Below are 19,428 nucleotides of genomic sequence, written 5' to 3'. Positions count from 1 at the left end.
TGTGTGTGTGTGTGTGTGTGTCCGTCCGTCCATCCGTCCGTCCGTCCAAAACTATAGCTAACTAACCCCTGGGTGTGGTGTCCACCCCCGAGGAGAGGATCCCCAAGACCATCGAGATCAAGTCCATCAGTCACGGTAACACACACATACGGTGGTGCCCAGAAATATTGACACCCTTGATAAAGATTAGCAAAAAATTACTTTATAAAATAAATCATTCTAATACTGAGCTATATTGTATGTTCAACATGTTTGAAATGATATTGTTTTATACTAATGCAATGGCTCAGAGAAATAGATTTTGTTTAACAAGTAATACTTTTTGTCTTCAAAAACGTAGGGATCAAAGTGAACACATTGGGAGTGATCTTAGACCATTTCTCCTTACAGAATCCTGCCAGATCCTTGATATCCTTCGTCTGCGCCAATGCACTGCCCTCTTTATTCAAACCACAGGTTTTCAATAGGTTTCAAGTCCAGAGATGTGTGGCCAATTAACCATTTCCTTGTGGATTTTGATGTGTGCTTGGGGTTATTGTCATGCAGGACGAGCCAGTTGGGGCCAAGTTTCAGCCTCCTGGCAGAGGCAACCAGCTTTTTAGCTAAAATGTCCTGGTACTGGGTAAAGTTCACTATGCTGTTGACCTTAACACGGTCCCCAGGATCAGTGGAAGCATAATGGCCCAAACATGTAGGTTGATGCATTGCTATGTTTTCATTTATAAAGCCTTTTACAAAAGGTCCCACTGTACCTAACATCATTACTAAACTTTAGACATACGAGTTACAACACCCAGTCTCAGGGATGGCTAACTCTGGAAATTCCTTTGCTCTCTACTGAGTTAGGTAAATCAGCTTTTAGTTTTCTTGCACCTTATTTCTGGAACAATCTTCAAAATGTTCTTAAATGTGATGTTGTGGTGCCTCAAGGGCAAGTCAGGAAGCTGATTGAGGACATTATTACTGATTCATATGTTTGTTTTTTATGACCTGGTTTCCTTCTTGCATTTTGTATTTATATTGATGTTTATTTTCAGTAATTGATGTAATTCAGAGCTCATCTGTAAAAGAACCCTTGGTCTCAGTATGACTCCCTGATAAAATAAAGGTTCAGTAAAATTCACCACTATATTTTAAAGTAGGTATGGGATTAATTTCTGCTCGTGCATTCTCATTTCGATGCCCAACCCACCACTGTTGTGCGTGTCCAAAGAGCTCTATTTTCATGTCATCTGACTAATGCGCCTGTTCTACTAAATGCCAATGTTGTTTTGAAAATTCTAGTTTAACTCTGTTTACATTTGTTGGATGAGAGGAAAATATACTGTAGCTCTTTGGCCTATGAACAACATTGGTGAGGGAGTTCTCTTCTTATCCTCTTCTACATGATAAAAGGGCAGGTACTTAAATGTCAAAGACGCACACTGGTTTCTCTTTCAATTATTTGTTTCGACATAAGTAGCTTGAAGGACTAATCAGACCGGTCAAGTGGCGAATGAGGGAGCCCTTCCCCCTCATACCAAAGAGCAACTCATCTGCCCTCTTCTCATTCTCACCTCTCTTCCTCACAGAAGAGTTCTACTTGGCTCTCCTCAGCGCGACTTGATACTTTTTCCTGTTTAACTGTTCACATGTGCCGTTAACCCTGCACTCGGTGGCGTAACCTTATCAACTCACGTCTTTTGTGTTGAGTGACATTTTCGGGTAAGAATTAGCTTCAGTGTCCTTTATTCCTTTGTCTCCTTTTGTAGCTAGCATCACACGGCTAACTGCGGAGACATGGCAAGCTTAGCTGCAAGGCTTAGCTAACCTGGCTAGCTCGCTGCAAGGCTAGCTATCCTACAAATAGCTTTTCTACTTGGAAGGGTAGAATTACTAGTTTGCTCTCTTGTTTAGTTCGACCCTTCATCGGCATTGACTAGACGACCATCCTAGTGTCACTACTTATCGGTCGAGAGCCACGCTTTTGTACGTTGCAAGACCAACATAGCGCTAGCTTCCTTTGGCTAACTTTGTGCTAACTAGCTAGGCTGCTAACCCTCATGGCAAACGCTAGCTACGTTCACATTGTAAAAGGATTAGCTTTTCCGGCCAGCACTGTCTTAACTAGCTAGGCTACTAGCAAAAGTGGTGAACGCTAGTTACGTTTCACTTTTTTAGCTGTTTTGTGGAGCCGTAGAACCTGCTATCTTAGCTGGGCATCGATTGCGGATGAGATATTCGCTCATTGATGTCAGCAAATGGGCAGCATATTGAGTGGCCTGAACCCATGGGGGGTGGCATCAGAGAGGGACTGGTATGACAGGAGTAAACTCCCCTCTAGCACCGTCCCAGGAAAACAACTCCTCTCAGCGTGCATGGCTGAAGCCAAATGCAATTTTGAAAACCTTTGACTGGCAATGTCCAAACCGGACTTTTTGCCAAAATGAATGTCAAGGACAAGCCACCGGTGGTTGAGCAGTCATTGGCCAACCACTTCAACCCCAGTACCTCGTCAAAGATGGACACTTCTCTCCCTGTTGAGACGAACAGCTTCTCCGCATCTATCTACCAAAATGTGTAAGTGTCTGCTGCACATTATTTACGGGCGTTGAACGTTACGCCCCTACTACTGGCTTACCAGGCCAATTTGATGCTGGAGATGCATAATCTCCTATCGATTGGCAAGCCTAACCCAAACCTTTGGGAAGAGATGGGTCGTCACAAATCTCAACCTCCGAGCCTCCAGGGGTGCCATTCAAGCCTGTGGTTGTGCCATGAGCCTTGCTGTGGTAGGGGAGAGAGCACTCTGGCTAACAGATAAGGAGAAAGCACATTTCCTTAATGCTGTCGAGATGAAAGGACTGTTTGGACCACCTGTCGCAATCATTCGGAAGAAGTGCAAACTTCCAAAGGAAGCGAGCGAAGCATTTAACTTCTGTAGATCTGGGAATCGTGGTTACCTGGCCAACCCCCTCCAGAAGCCAAGGCTTCATGCCAGAGAGAGGGAAATTTGCTGGCACCAGAGCTTTCTGCGAGAAGCCCCCAGCGACACAGCGGTCTTTGACCCCACAGTTTGGATCCGCTAACAGGGGCTGACAGTGGGGAAAACGTTCCTTCCCTACAGCCACATCGAGGTCCCGCTCATTTGATTCCCCTGCGGGGAATGGGTGCCCAACCTAGGGGTATACGGCAGAGAGGGGCAACCAACAGTTTACTCCACTATGAGGGAGGCGCACATCTGTGCTCCTAAAACACTTCCCTTTGTGCAGCGACCCATTTTGATGCATTTACTCTTTTTTTCTCACTAAAAAAGCCTCTCCTGTATCCAGGCATCCACAGACACAGGTTGAAAATACAATTAAAAGGAGATTCGATTTGTGCCTCGCACACTCCATTAAATAAACTCAGGAAAAAAGAAACAGCCCTTTTTCAGGACCCTGTCTTCCAAAGATAATTAGTAAAAATCCAAATAACTTCACAGATCTTCATTGTAAAGGGTTTAAACACTGTTTCCCATGCTTGTTCAATGAACAATTAATGAACATACACCTGTGGAACGGTTGTTAAGACACTAACAGCTTACAGATGGTAAGCAATTAAGGTCACAGTTATGAAAACTTAGGACACAAGAAGCCTTTCTACTGACTCAGGGTCCCTGCCCAGGGTCCCTGCTCATCTGCGTGAACGTGTTTTAGGCATGCTGCAAGGAGGCACGAGGACTGCAGATGTGGCCAGGGCAATAAATTGCAATGTCCGTACTCTGAGATGCCTAACTGTCACGCCCTGGCCATAGAGAGGGTTTTGTTCTCTATTTTGGTTAGGCCAGGGTGTGACTAGGGTGGGCATTCTATGTGCCCTTTTCTATGTTTTGTGTATTTCTTTGTTTTGGCCGGGTATGGTTCTCAATCAGGGACAGCTGTCTATTGTTGTCTCTGATTGGGAACCATACTTAGGTAGCCTTTTCCCACAGGGTTTTTGTGGGTAGCTAATTTCTGTTTAGTGTTTGCACCTTACGGAACTGTTTCAGTATTCTCTTTGTTATTTTTGTTTTAGTGTTCAGTTATTAAAATAATCATGAACACTTACCACGCTGCGTTTTGGTCCGATGATTCATCTTCTTCAGACGATGAAGACTGTTACACTAAGACAGAGCTACAGGGAGATAGGACGGACAGCTGGCAGACAACGTGTAACAACACCTGCACAGGATCGGTATATCCGAACATCACACCTGCGGGACAAGTACAGGATAGCAACAACAACTGCCCGAGTTACACCAGGATCGCACAATCCCTCCATCAGTGTTCAGACTGTCTGCAATAGGCTGAGAGAGGCTTGACAGGGCTTGTAGGCCTGTTGTAAGGCAGGTCCTCACCAGACATCACCGGCAACAACGTCACCTATGGGCACAAACCCACTGTCGCTGGACCACGCAGGACTGGCAAAAAGTGCTCTTCACTGACGAGTCGCAGTTTTGTCTCATCAGGGGTGATGGTCGAATTCGCGTTTATCGTCGAAGGAATGAGCGTTACACCGAGGCCTGTACTCTGGAGCGGGATTGATTTGAAGGTGGAGGTTCCGTCATGGTCTGGGGCGGTGTGTCACAGCATCATCGGAGTGAGCTTGTTGTCATTGTAGGCAATCTCAACGCTGTGCGTTACAGGAAAGACATCCTCTTCCCTCATGTGGTACCCTTCCTGCAGGCTCATCCTGACATGACCCTCCAGCATGACAATGCCACCAGCCATACTGCTCATTCTGTGCGTGATTTCCTGCAAGACAGGAATGTCAGTGTTCTGCCATGGCCAGCGAAGAGCCCGGATCTCAATCCCATTGAGCACATCTGGGACCTGTTGGATCGGAGGGTGAGGGCTAGGGCCATTCCCCCCCAGAAATGTCCGGAAACTTGCAGGCGCCTTGGTGGAAGAGTGGGGTAACATCTCACAGCAAGAACTGGAAAATCTGGTGCAGTCCATGAGGAGGAGATGCACTGCAGTACTTAATGCAGCTGGTGGCCACACCAGATACTGAGTGTTACTTTTGATTTTGGGCTCAGTTCACAAGGGAAATGTAATAAACAGAGTATGGACCCCACTAATCCGCATTACTCACATAAATTACCTTGAATTGCTGATGGTGCTTCTTTCACTGAAACATTTTTTACCCTCCCTTCAGAATTAGCATGTTTTGATTAGAACGGACAACACGACTGTAGTGGAGTACATTATGCGCCTGGGTGGCACTCGCTCCCTGCGCTTAGACTATCCATCAGGATTATTCTGTGGAGCAGGTCACACCTACTGTCCCTATGCCCGATTCATGTTCCGGGCGTACTGAACATAGGAGCAGATGTATTGTCCAGAGGGAATTCCCATCAAAGGGAATGGAGACACCCTGCCTCCAGAGAGCATGTGTGATATGGGAGTTGGCCAAAGCCCACTATGAGATGTCAAATCAAATAATTTAAAGAGAACTTAGGGTTACTTGCGTAACCCCGGTTGTCTGATATTATGAGAGACATCTCGCCACATTCCCCTACTCGCCCGAGTGTGAGGAAGTTCGGCACGCTCAAGAATGATCAGAGGGCAGGCGAGTGGCTCTGTAGTATGAGGGGAGGGGCTCCCTCATTCACCACTTGACCTGTCTGTCTCCGACAGATGTGTATGATTGGTCCTTCGAGCTACTTAGATTCTGGTGAATCCCACTGAGATGTCTCACTCATAATATCAAAGAACCGGGGTTATGCAAATAACCTTATGTTTCTTGTGAAGGAGTTGTTTGGCATTTTCAACTGCTCAACTCTCTCTGGGCGAAACACCCGGATTAAAAAGGAGGCACCCTCAATGGCTGCCGTATAAATTCCTGAGTAATATAGAGGGCACACCTGCCACGAGTGCCCTCCGTACTCACGTGACCATAGAGTTGGGTAGAGGGCACCCCTGCCAAGAATACCCTCTCCCCACCTCCAAGTCACGGATCAGGTCATTTTGAAATGTATTCTCAAATGTTGAAACAGATATACATACTGTATGTTGGCTACAATGAAATATGGCATAAATCTTATACTAGCAATGCACATTCCCTGCCCACCTGAGGATCTGTCCTTTTCAGCCATCTATTTCCTGTGTTTGAGGGGTGCAAAATCCAATTGTCACTTAAATCTTGATGGATTGATTGCTTCAATTTTACTACTGCGACTCTTTCATACTCTTGCTTGTGCCTGTAGTTTTTTTCACGTTAACGCTATGACTGCGGAAATGTTTGTAATGACCTGTCAAACACTCAATGAAATACATTTTTTTTTAAATATATATATTTTTTAAACGAATATTGTCTTTCAGTTGCTTTAACGCATCGTCTCGACACTTGCATCACAAGAAAGAGAAGAACTTAATTTCCTGTGGAATTGAAAAAAGTTATAACTTTAATACCGTAGAAATGTTTACAAATTAGATGCTCCTCACCATTTCCTTTAAACGACCCCCACCCTCTCCTCTCCTACCCTCTCTCCTTCTCCTCCCCTCCCTCTTCACTCCTACACTATCCCCTTCCCTTTCCTCTCCTTCCCTCTCTCTTTCGACCACATGTGGAACTCATTCTGTCCACAGAGACACTGGGGTATCGCTTTAGGAATCAAGTTTCACAAAGACTCCTTTGACTGCAGATACTTTGTAGACTATATACCCAGTCTAGAAAACATTAGGCAGGAAGTGACGGGGAGACTGAGACAGTGTATATGACAAAGCATTTAGAATACGTTTCAATATGTTCAGGTGGGAATAGTGTGTGAGGTGCCTAACAATGACTAGGAATGGGGCCACAACCATTTTAATGTTTAAAATGTGCTGTTTCTTGTGACTTCAGGAATGGATAATTAAACCTTAAAACATCAGCATGCATGTGATTCATCACAGTTAATTTAGTGAGCAACTGGCAGCAAATATAGTCGGATTAAACACCCGGGTGGTGGCTATTTGTTAATTTTTCATAACGTTTGCATAGACACACACTCTTAATGTCTTAATAATACCAACCACATTGCCTCATGCCTCATGCCGCTCTGCTAGTGATTTAGCAAATGTTCCCATTACTCACGTCTGCAGTTTGTTGGATTCATTTAACAGGGAGGAAAGTGTCCTTGTGTGCACCCTGGTTAGTCTCACACGCCCGTAGGGTCTAGTATTTGTGGGTCTTCAGATGGCTGTAGAGGTTGAGCCGGAAGCCACGTATTTTGGTGCAGTGTGGACAGGGGTGAGTGGTGGTTGGGCCTTCCTGGTGTTGAGGCACACACATGAAAAGAAACAACATGGCACACACACTTAGTCACTCAGCAAAAACAGAAACATGACAGGCGATGAGGGGAGAGACACTAAAATAATGTGTTGAGTAGCCAATGCTGCTCTTTAGGGCAATATGAGGGTACAACTCTGAATACTGGTGTTCTGGTGTTCTATAAGCAATATACATCTTACCATGGGTGGAACTGGTTCATGGTCTAGACTTGAGAAGCTCTGGAGCTATTCAAAATGTCTCCCCAAAACCCAAATACTCCCCATTCTTCTTTCTCCCTTTTTCTTCCCTCATTATTCATTGCTTTCACAAATGGATTATTGTCAGTCAGTTGAGGTTTGAAACAAGGGCCTGTAATCAATTACATAGACACGATGCCAAAGCCATATGTGCATTCCAAATGTCACCCTTTTCCCTGTAGCACACTGCTTTTGAGCAGGGCCCCTATGTCTCTGGTTAAAAGTAGTGAACTACAGTGGGTTGCGAAAGTATTCACCCCCCTTGGCATTTTTTTCTATTTTGTTGCCTTACATCCTGGAATTAAAATGGATTTTTTGGGGGTTTGTAACATTTGATTTACACAACATGCCTACCACTTTGAAAACACAAAATATTTTTTTATTGTGAAACAAACAAGAAATAAGCCAAAAAAACTGAAAACTTGAGCGTGCATAACTATTCACCCCCCCAAAGTCAATACTTTGTAGAGCCACCTTTTGCAGCAATTACAGCTGCAAGTCTCTTGGGAAATGTCTCTATAAGCTTGGCACATCTAGCCACTGGGATTTCTGCCCATTCTTCAAGGCAAAACTGCTCCAGCTCCTTCAAGTTGGATGGGTTCCGCTGGTATACAGCAATATTTAAGTCATACCACAGATTCTCAATTGGATTGAGTTCTGGGCTTTGACTAGGCCATTCCAAGACATTTAAATGTTTCCCCTTAAACCACTTGAGTGTTGTTTAGCAGTATGCTTAGGGTCATTGTCCTGCTGGAAGGTGAACCTTCGTCCCGGTATCAAATCTCTGGAAGACTGAAACAGGTTTCCCTCAAGAATATCCCTGTATTTACCGCCATCCATCATTCCCTCAATTCTGACCAGTTTCCCAGTCCCTGCCGATGGAAAAACATCCCCACAGCATGATGCTGCCACCACCATGCTTCACTGTGGGGATGGGAGGTGTTGGGATGGCGCCAGACATAGCGTTTTCCTTGATGGACAAAAAGCTCAATTTTAGTCTCATCTGACTAGAGTACCTTATATTATTTTTGGGGAGTGTCCCACATGCCTTTTGGTGAACACCAAAAGTGTTTATTTTTATCTTTAAGCAATGGCTTCTTTGGCCATTCTTCTGTAAAGCCCAGCACTGTGGAGCTTTGCAGCTCCTTCAGGGTTATCTTTGGTCTCTTTGTTGCCTCTCTGATTAATACCCTCCTTGCCTGGTCTGTGAGTTTGGTGGGCGGCCCTCTCTTGACAGGTTTGTTGTGGTGCCATATTCATTCCATTTTTAATAATAGATTTAATGATACTCCGTGGGATGTTCAAAGTTTAGGATATTTTTTTAGAACCCTGATCTTCTCCACAACTTGGTCCCTGACCTGTTTGGAGAACTCCTTGGTCTTCATCGTGCCGCTTGCTTGGTGGTGCCCCTTGCTTAGTGGTGTTGCAGACCCGGAGGACTTTCAGAACAGGTGTGTGTATATATATACTGAGATCATGTGACAGATCATGTGACACTTAGATTGCACACAGATAGACTTTATTTAACTAATTATGTGACTTCTGAAGGTAATTGGTTGCACCAGATCTTATTCAGAGGCTTCATAGCAAAGGGGTGAATACATATGCATGCACCACTTTTCCATTTTTTTATATAATTTTTTTGAAACAAGTTATGTTTTTCATTTCACTTCACCAATTTGGACTATTTTGTGTATGTCAATTACAAGGAATCCAAATAAAAGCCATTTAAATTACAGGTTGTAATGCAACAAAATAGGAAAAACACCAAAGGGGGTGAATACTTTTGCAAGGCATAGGGAATAGGATGCCATTTGGGAACGAACCCATGTGTCTAGGACAGCTCCATGCTTTAGTGCGATTATGTTCATAATAGAGAAATCACAGCAGAAAAAAATATTTGATGGTAGACACTACGCTGAATATTCAGTAATAATGATATCCCGTATCACCAAATAATAGCAGAGACATCAAGTTTTATAGGTCAATGGTTGTGGCTTTGTGTTTTGAGTGTCAAGCTTCTTGACTGCAACCTGAATTGATTAGGCCTTGGTTTAGTGTCAGCAATTTACTTCAAGGTTTCCTTTTGCTAGCTGGAGCAGTTTGAGATAAATACACATGACTATGGGTGCATCCCAAATGGAAAGTTGAAATGCTTTTTACATTCGAATCACAAACTATTTATTTTTAGGAAATCATGATGAAAGTGGCCATTTTAGGCCATGTTTAGACCTATACATGCCTCCTGTAAGACCAATGATCTGTGAACCGTACATGATACAGGCATCTTGGAGTCATTTATACTCCTTGTAATGGGCTCTAACATGGAGTATGTTCAGATTCTGAAATACACATTTTCACATTCATTTATTCAACATTAAAACCATGAATATGAATATCTCAAAAGTACTGTTTTTGATGTAGCTTTTATCCCTTCATTTTAGACCTATTGTGTGGAACACTATAGTCTTCATACGCATCCCATTTCCAGAGTGGGCTCTCTGGTACGACCCATTTTATACATGGAAATTAACATTATAGGTCATTAACCAATCACATCCCACCTTTTAGGATTAAACATTCAGCAACTCACCAGCAAACGGAGTTCCCTTTTGAATCCATTTACCGTTCACTTCACTGTGTTGGTGGTGCTCATACAATTGATAAGAAATTCAGAATTATCAGAGAGCCCACTCTGTAAATGTGATGTACTTGCAGTGCATTGTTCCAAACGATATGTCTTAAAAGGAACAACATCAAAAAGGGTAGTGTTTAGATATTCATATTTTCAATGTTGAATAAATGAATGTGAAACTGTGTATTTCAGAATGTAGACACACAGAACAACCAGAGGCCCTGCCAGACTAGCTATAGCCTGAACATTCTCATGCATTCCCCTCTGATAGAGAACAGATAGGAGAGTGTATGCAGGATAGAAAGAGATGAGAATGGGAAGAGAGAAGGTTTATAGGATAGAGTAGTGAAGCTCTAAGACTTGAGATCTAGAGTAGGATTCACAAGCTTTGTGTGAGGGGTCAGTTGAGGACAATATCTCTCATCACATGATGCTCAATATAGATATGTATTCAGTTGCATTATCCCCACATTTTACCTCCTAAAACTGCCATCCATGACAAATCTTGAGGCCCATTATCTGTTTACAGGCTTATATCAGTTTCAGTTCTTAACCATTTTGTGTTTAACCTTGGAAAGAGGTTGTGATTCGTCTTTTCAATTTGAGAATTAGGTAGGATTATACTGGCACACTGCTGCACAATCACATTGTCATCGATCAGAAAATAATAGACAATGGACCATCATTGCCCCCTAGTGGTATATCTGTCTCATAACATCCATGACTGAAAAGTCTTCAGTGGATGTAACATTCATTGCCCCACAACTGCTTTATCATACGTCTCAAAGGAAATGTCCTTTGTGATTGAATAAAGGTTTTGGACATGTTTTCAATTATGCCACAGTTCTGCATTACAATATAACCTACCAATCAGAAAATATCTCCTTTTCTCTTGAAGTTACCTTATTAACATCTTTCTCCCTCCATGTTGTCTCTCTCCAGTCTGAGGCCTCTGGATGTGGAGTTTATGAGTCGTCTGAGTAAAGTGGTCAACATAGTCCCTGTCATCGCTAAGGCAGACACACTCACCCTGGAGGAGAGGGACTTCTTCAAACAGACGGTAAGTTGTGTGCACGCACGTGTGTGTGTGACGTGTATACATGCACGTGTGTGTACATAAAAAACCTATGACATTGATCTGTAGATTTGCTTTTAAACTAGTCCCTTTTGCATTACAACAACCTGACCTGGGCCTTTACAGCAGGGTAAAAACAGGGTAACGAGAGGGTAAGATCACACACAGGGTAACAAGAGGGTAAGATCACAGGCCGGTATGAAGCCATGCCAGGCATTACAAACAGCAGCCATCTGGATAAACTACTGTACTCTGCCCAGTCTGGGGAGTAGCGGTATGAAACCCTGGAAAACTTAACGGATGTTTTTAGCCAGAAATGAGCATTTTAAGAAGTGATTTATTTACAGTATTGCAGCTCTCTGTAAACCTCCGAGGCAGCTGACGTCTGCACAGATGCCAGTTTACTGTAGCAGGCTAGTCTCTTATTAGCAATAAGCTACTGGGTACAGGAGATGGAGAAACCACACAGGACCTCAGACGGGGAGTCCCCCTCCAGAATTTAGAGTAAGGTTTATGCAGCACTTGGTAGAGACTGTCTAATAGCTACTTGGTAGAGGCTGTCTGGTACCTACTTGGTAGAGGCTGTCTGGTAGCTACTCCTCCATGATAGAAAGCTTAACCCTTTCTGTTGATGACTGAATCATGCTTATGGTATAGAGCCTAGAGGCCCTTTGCCGATTTAAATGGAAGTTTATATAGTTTGGAATTCTATGGAATTCTCAAATGCTGCTTTCTCTTCCTGTTGTCACTTTTACTCTACACCATACCAGGATACACAGGCCTAACTACCTGCTTAGCTCAGTCTAAAGAGGCCTCTGCACCTCCCTCTGTTCCTCTGTTTCTGTTGGCCAGTGGTCAGCCTGGGAGAAGAAAATGAACATGTACGTACACACACACACACACACACACACACACACACACACACACACACACACACACACACACACACACACACACACACACACACACACACACACACAGAGAAGAAAAGGACATGCACATGTACACGCACACACACTCTCTAGAGGGACGCTAGTCTCCACTCTCTGGCATCCTGCGACAGCTTTATTAATTCTGGAGGAGGATACACATTGGGTGACTTGGCTACCGTTCCCACGACAACGGCCAATGAGAACAAGGCCGAGTGAGGTGGAAGCTCTGGGGCTTGTAACCCTGCTTGTTTTGGTTGGCTGCATGGGCTGGGCAATGTACAACCCTGGGATTGTGATCTTAACATTTTTTGGACGTTTTTTTCTTGTTCCCTGCAGCAGTTGACATGCAAGCAAAGGGAACCAGAGAGCTTTTTATTATGGTTTTGCCATCTGTGTCCAACAGTGTGTGGGTGCGTGCTCTGTTGTAGCTTCAAAAAATGTAGTCAGTTTACATTTCCTCCTATAATGTAGGCCTCAGGCTGAGAAAGTTTTAAAAGTTACAAGTTTAAACTTTTCAAGAAGTATTAACAGAGAAATTTAGAAAATCTGTTTGATCATCGACCAAGTGTAAACTGTGAGCGGAACGTTCATTCATTTAAAGGCCATCACTGCTGGCAGAAGAAGCCTGTCTGTTTTTGTCATTATGAAGAAGGCGGCCATTTTGTGTCTGGTTGTATATTTGTTTAATGGTTGTTAACCTCCACATTACGTCTCCATGTTAGCGAACATTATAGATTGTTTAAGGTCAACACCAGCCTTAACAGCATGATAGAGTATTTATGGTGGAATCCGAGTGAGCTACAGTACAGTCGAAATGTAGTCAATCATTTAATATTCTCTGAGATTAAACACTTGTATATTTATTGTTTCAGTAATGGTGACCTTACACTGGTCCAAACAATCAGGGTATCTGGAGATCTTCATGAAGAATTTTTATGATGTCACAAAGCCTACCTCTGTTTTTATTGTTGGCAGTCAGCCAGTGAAAGTTGAGTTGGAAGAATGAGTAGGCTTATTTACTGTCGCTGGATTCTGACGTGATACAAGTCTCAGCTTCCCTTCCCCCGGGCTTTCCCCTGGTGGTGAGTGAAAGGCTTTGGTGTGTGATGTACTGGGCAGGACACGCACTCCTCCACCTCCAGGACTACCAGGATGACTTGGTAGATGACACGAGGTGGAAACGGCCATTGTTTTGCCCTGACTGCTGTTCTACAGTACATTGATGTAACACTGCAACCTGGTGTCAGATTGTGACCTGTTTCTGTTTTCTGTTTGTGCAGATCAGGGAAGCACTGCGAGCCAACGGGATCGACGTCTACCCTCAGGAAGAGTTTGACGAGGACGCTGATGACAGGATGGATCAATGAGAAAATCAAGGTGAGTTTACAGTGTTGTAAATACACACACACGCACGACCAACCGACCGACGCATGGATTCATTATCGTCAGGAGATGATCTCATTTGCTGTGGTGGGGAGCGACCAGGAGTACCAGGTCAATGGAAAGAGGCTTCTGGGCAGAAAAAAAGTGGGGAACCATAGAAGGTAATTCACAACACACACACACAACCATTACTATCCCTGTCAAACTAATCATGTAACATGGGTTGAAGCAGATTTGCCATTGCCTGACTGGACTGCACAGTACAGCGGATCAATCATGCATGTTACTCCTGCCAGTACATGTTTAAATCCCAGCCAACTGATTTCAACATCTGTCGTCTAACTCATTCACGTTTCTCTGGTCTGTCTTTGACTAAATAGATTTAGGAGTAATAGACGCGAGGAGGACGATTTACCGAACCGTCTGAATCCGGGGAACAATGGGGGAAATTGTGCACAGACACCAGGCCCCCAGTGTCCGGTCTGGAGCGAGATGTCATGAGCTCTACTGGTCGGCTACTGCATAGCAACCTAGCGCTGCCAAAAGCCCGTAGAATGCCTATGTAAATTACAACTGCCAGGACGACCCCCCCCCCAAAAAAAATTCAACGTCATTTTGGGCTCTAATATGTGTTTATTATGATCAAGTTCAAACCCCAACGGGAATTATTTTAAAGTTTGCAACAAATCGAGATATATATTTTATGTAGTGATCCATTCTGACTACTACATTTGTCCACACAGGACCAGGTGCTGACACAGACCAATGACGGGCCGGCAGTGAACAGGTGCTTTGACATTCCTCTCTTTCCCCTCCTCTCTCTTTTCAGACATCCTCCTCCTGTTTGTTCATCATCCCCGCCCCCCTATTCCCGCCCAGCAGTGAGTCAAGGACGCTCACTTGGTACGACCCCGATCTTGGCAGTAAGAATGCTCAGCGCAGCCCAAAAAACGTAAACACTATGATATTTTGTGTGCGTGAGTGCACGCATGCTCTCAAGTACAGTATAGTACACCCGTGTCTGTCATAGACATTCAAACCAGTAGATGGTGATAGCGCTGACGTCATCCATGTACTCCTATGGAAAACTCCCGATGGCACATGAGGCCGGAAATATCCGAATTTGAAGCGCGCCATATTTCTGAATGGGACTGAACGGCACCAACAACAAAGAAATCAGCTAAGGATCACGGTGAAAGTGACCGTAACTAGCAAAGGACATGGTCGATGTAGTCGTTTTCATCCTGCCTGAGAGAGCCAACCGTAATGTCTACGGCATGAGGGTGCAAGACTCCTCGTTCACTGGAGAACCGACTGTTTCCTTCCCAGATTGCACCTGGGGGCCCCTCTTGGCCCTTGGTGAATGCTCCTTTCATCACTCCACACTTGTATAGAACAACTCTATTATTCTGGACCTCTGTTCCTGTTAGGTCTGTTCAAAGAACCAACCAACCAGAGCTTAGCATACATAGCTTTCTAGTGTTCTAGTACTTAGTTCCTGTTCTGGAACTGTCAAGGTCTCCTACCCCATATGTCGATTGACGTGCCTGTGCTTCAATCTAATTAGCATAACAATACACATCTTTCTATTCAAGCTAGACGTCTGCTTCTCAATCGTCCTTCCGCATCTGCGCTGGAAGGTGTCAGAGTTACAGCGGTGTTTGTCAGACCAGGAGACATCCCCGGAAATCTATTTTTCTCACTAAGTCGTCTGCAGAGTCCAAAGAGTTTGGGCATTTTTTGCTCACGACCCCCACTAGCTTCACGACCCCCACTAGCTTCACGGGGACTCGTCTGAAGTCTGTGCTGACTGTGCCGACTTCGGTCTGTAGAATCTGAACGCTTTGAGCTACAAACTATTATGACGGGAGGGAGGGAGTGAATGAGAGGAAGAGAGCTGCTGGGCACGTATGCACCCCCATCATAGAAAAGGTTGGGGTGTTAATACTTTCTGAATGCACATAAAATACTATCTAAAGGTAAAAGTGTAATATTAAAGGGGTAATCTGCAGTTGCTTAATACATTTTTGGACTCATAAATAAATTGTATATACCAATTTGATTCTTCGAGAATATAACTTATAAATGCCTCATGAGCTTAGTTCAACTGTTGTACCCCATCAGAACCCTAAATCTAAAATTGTTTTACTCCAATATTTGTATAGAACGTAAATTTAAGCAAGCACTGTATAGCCTCAAAACATGGTGAAAACTATCATTTTGATATAATGGATGGCCCGTCCTTGCAAGCCACAGCTCGGTCTATGAATTTAAAAGTGATTACATTTCTGGAGGCCCATCCCTCAGCTTTTAATCAAAACAGAGGCGGGGTTGCGGATTCTAGTTTTAATATCATGAATATGGCATCCTATTCATAGGGCTAATGATAACTTCCAAAGTTTCAATCAACCATGGATGAATGATAGTATAGCTTTGGGCGAATCAGATGTCAATAGCCTACGTAAACCCAACCTCACTCCAAATGTACTTTCACATACAGCTTGTGTAAGAAAAGTTAGTTAGGCTACTTTGAACTATTCAATGTTACTTAGGTAGTCTACGCAAATGAGTATGGAAGCTGATCAATGTCTAAATGTTATGACATGATAGCTCAGCTAAAACCAACACAGCTTGTTTCCAAAGCTCAGCAAGGTACATAGAGGCAGGCATCTGGATGGTAGACTCGTTCTCACTGAAGTGCATTACCCCTCATATACCAGTAGGAGTCCCTGTTCAGGCAGGAATCGTTGGACTGTGGCTTCACATTTCATTTCAATATGCTGTACCTCTATTTAGGTTGATGGCGTGACCTTGAAACTATGATGTTGATTCGAACATACCATACCATTTTACTATCAACATTGAAACAAGGTCAAATCAAATTTCAAATCAAATTATGAAATTCAACATAATTTCAACCACCCAAAATATATTGAATATAGCATGAAAAATATGTTTTACTTTTCTATGTGGAGTTTAACTTTCATTTCAACGTATACATAGTTTTGATGACTATGTTGAAATATTTATGCAACAACCTGTTAGTCAGGTTAAGCAATTGTATTTACATTTTTACAACACTGGTTGAAATTAATCGTACTTTTTGAAAATCCAAAGGTATTATCCACGTAGATTCCACGTCACAATAGGTTGCCAAATGACGTTGAAACAACGTTAATTCAACCAGTGCGCCCAGTGGGTTGATGTTTCTCTGGGTTACATTTATCACTAAATCCCATCTTTGTTTCTTCTCTGTCAGGACCCACATGCAGAACATCAAGGACATCACCAGTAGTATCCACTACGAGGTGTACCGCGTCCGCAGGCTAAATGAGACCAACGCCCAGCCCAATGGCCAGCCACCCAACACACTGGCCAACCCACAGCCACAGCAGGCCAACGGGGTGGCAGCACTGTTCTGACCCATGAGATGTAGACGTCTAACTACCCCAGAAACACACACACACACACACACACACACACACACACACACATATGGGTTGTTCCACAAAATGAGACCCTTTTGGGTAGTGTGACTTGGTGAAGAGTTTTATTTGACCTCATTTTAACATTCTGTCATAAAGAGCACATGTTCAACTTCATTTAAAAAGCATGTTTACCCCATCTCAAACGGTTAAATAAAAAATGACTATAGTAAGTGCCTATTAAAAGCCATAACAGGGTTGACTATTTAATCTGAAATCAGCCATTAATCCCTTTGTAACAGGGGAATGGAAGCTTATGTGCAACAGGGAGGGGCAAGCTTCACAAAACATTTTTTAGTGTTAAAACATTTCTTGAATGTTTATATGTGGGTAAAAGGGTTTACGTGTTATACTCGACCCGCTCAGCTTATTCATGTTCAATGTTTCTGTTGAATAAAAAAATGAATAATTTCATCATTAAAATGAGAGTTCAGTCTACGTAACAGGGTTTTCTTTATTATTATGTTTCTCCCTTAAAATGAATCACGAATCACATGAAATAAATAATACTCTTTAGAAATGACTTTGTCAAAGCAACAAAATAACTAGGCCTTTACAATGATCGTGAAAACTTGAACATTTTTCAAATCTTTCTAGAAATCACAAGAGACATGTCAAAATGCTGAGTTTTTCATATAAGTCTTATTCATATAAAAAAATACAATTTTATTTCATTCATTTAAACAGGCTTTTTTAATTGGTGCACAATTTATACTTTAAATATCAAAAGGATGCAAAGGGGACTCATTTTGTGGAACAACCCATCACTTTAATGGCTGGCAACTAATGTGACACACACACATCCACTCACACTGAGCCTCCTCCGACATCTCCCCATCGTCACTGGCTGACTTGACATAAAGGACTGTACATACCAACATCAAGTGTATAACTATTTTTACATGATCAACTGCCGAAACAGAGTTTCTGTTACCTGGAAGTTCTAGTGTAGGTAGTTGTAGGTCAGAGCTGTTGTGTAAACAGTACAAGATGTTTCCTAGGGAGATGGGATGCCACAGTATTCTAACATACAGATGTGTACAGACCAGCTATTGAAGTCTAGCAGATCAAACTTTAGTTAAACTAGAAAGACCTGGTCAAAATGACCTGGTCTACGTCTGGGTTGTGCTGTATAGTGTTGTCTAGATATTGGGAGGTAGGGTTTAGGTTCTTTGTAAATTTTGACACATCTGCACTGCACAGTAAAACAGCAATGCAGTGTGGAGCAGTAAGACCTCTTGCCAAATGATCCCGTCTATACCAATATGCCAATGTCATATTTGTGACATTTACTGTTGTGTTGTTGTTATTATAATATTATTGCATTGTTTTTAGCGAGATTTAGGTGTAGGGAACACACCTGTTTTCTCCCTATGCGTTTTCTCTTCTGTAAACCAAATACATGCCCTTTCTGTTTATGCTTCTTATGTACTCTCTTTTAGTTGAGTTAGATGAAGGCTACCAGCTTCTAAACACACCCCTTGTTCTCCTGACATTCTCCTGCTCTGTCGTTCGCTACGGAGAAGAAACTAACGTCCGTTGGCGTAGCCTTTGAGTCTGGGTATCCAGGCAAGGAAAACCTATGTAGACCCTCTTTGTTTGTATTTAGCAGTATCTCCTTGCCCTCATACTTTGTCTCCCCTTTATTTATAGGGAATTGTATGAATCTAGATTTATTTTCTGTCTTTTTGGACATGATACAGATTAGGACTACAGGTAGGTTGAATATGTTGCCTATATACACAGCTTAAAATAATATTTAGTTCCCCTGACAGTTTTGCATTCCCGGTGTAGTCAATCTATAGCTCCCATATCTTCCCTACTAAACATTTATTCCAGAAAGTTATAAATGTGCCATTCAGCCAAACACAATTCATCACTCAGCTAAAAAACTTATGGACAGAGGTCAAAACCAAGAGTACTATTCATTCAGCAATGTAGCTCACATAACATAAATGACAAAAGTTAGTAAAATGTTTATTGTTATGTAATTTATGGTATGATAGGTTAAGATGTATTTTTGATATGCTATCTCAAAGAAATAAAGACTTTTATTGTTTACACTTAGTCAGTGTTGATGACCAATTATTGACCTGACTCAACCAATCACAAAAGCCCCTTTCCTCATACGCAATTTGGCATGTCTGAAACCCTGCGAAACACGTTCACGTGTTTTCGGGAAACTACCAGAATGGCTTTTTACCAAAGCTTTACCATTGAAGTTTGTGTTTTATTGTCATAACGAAGTATTTTTTCAAAGTCGTAATGAGGAGAACCAAGTTACAAGGTATTACGAAAACAATCAAACAATATGACACTGGAAAGTGGGCTGATGGGGGTAAAATATGCCTACCAAATTGCAATGAAAAAGTAAACAACTTCTAAATATTTTTTGTTTGGTGATGAT

At 42.7% G+C, this 19,428-nt stretch overlaps 1 long non-coding RNA gene across 2 annotated transcripts; it reads left to right on the top strand.

Annotated features, from left to right (window-relative positions):
* Window positions 1-11,060: 11,060 nt before the first annotated feature.
* On the top strand, window positions 11,061-19,088 carry LOC106587196 (uncharacterized). 2 transcript variants are annotated; one of them, XR_006761744.1, is made up of 3 exons: window positions 11,061-11,206; window positions 13,434-13,530; window positions 16,796-19,088. It is a non-coding gene; the product is annotated as an uncharacterized lncRNA (long non-coding RNA). The 2 variants fall into 2 exon arrangements; XR_001324383.2 differs by lacking the exon at window positions 16,796-19,088 and adding an exon at window positions 13,603-13,617.
* The last annotated feature ends 340 nt before the right edge of the window (window positions 19,089-19,428 follow it).

The sequence above is a fragment of the Salmo salar genome, chromosome ssa02, assembly GCF_905237065.1.
Source record: "Salmo salar chromosome ssa02, Ssal_v3.1, whole genome shotgun sequence".
Lineage (NCBI taxonomy): Eukaryota > Metazoa > Chordata > Actinopteri > Salmoniformes > Salmonidae > Salmo > Salmo salar.
This window is presented reverse-complemented; position numbering and strand designations above follow the sequence as displayed.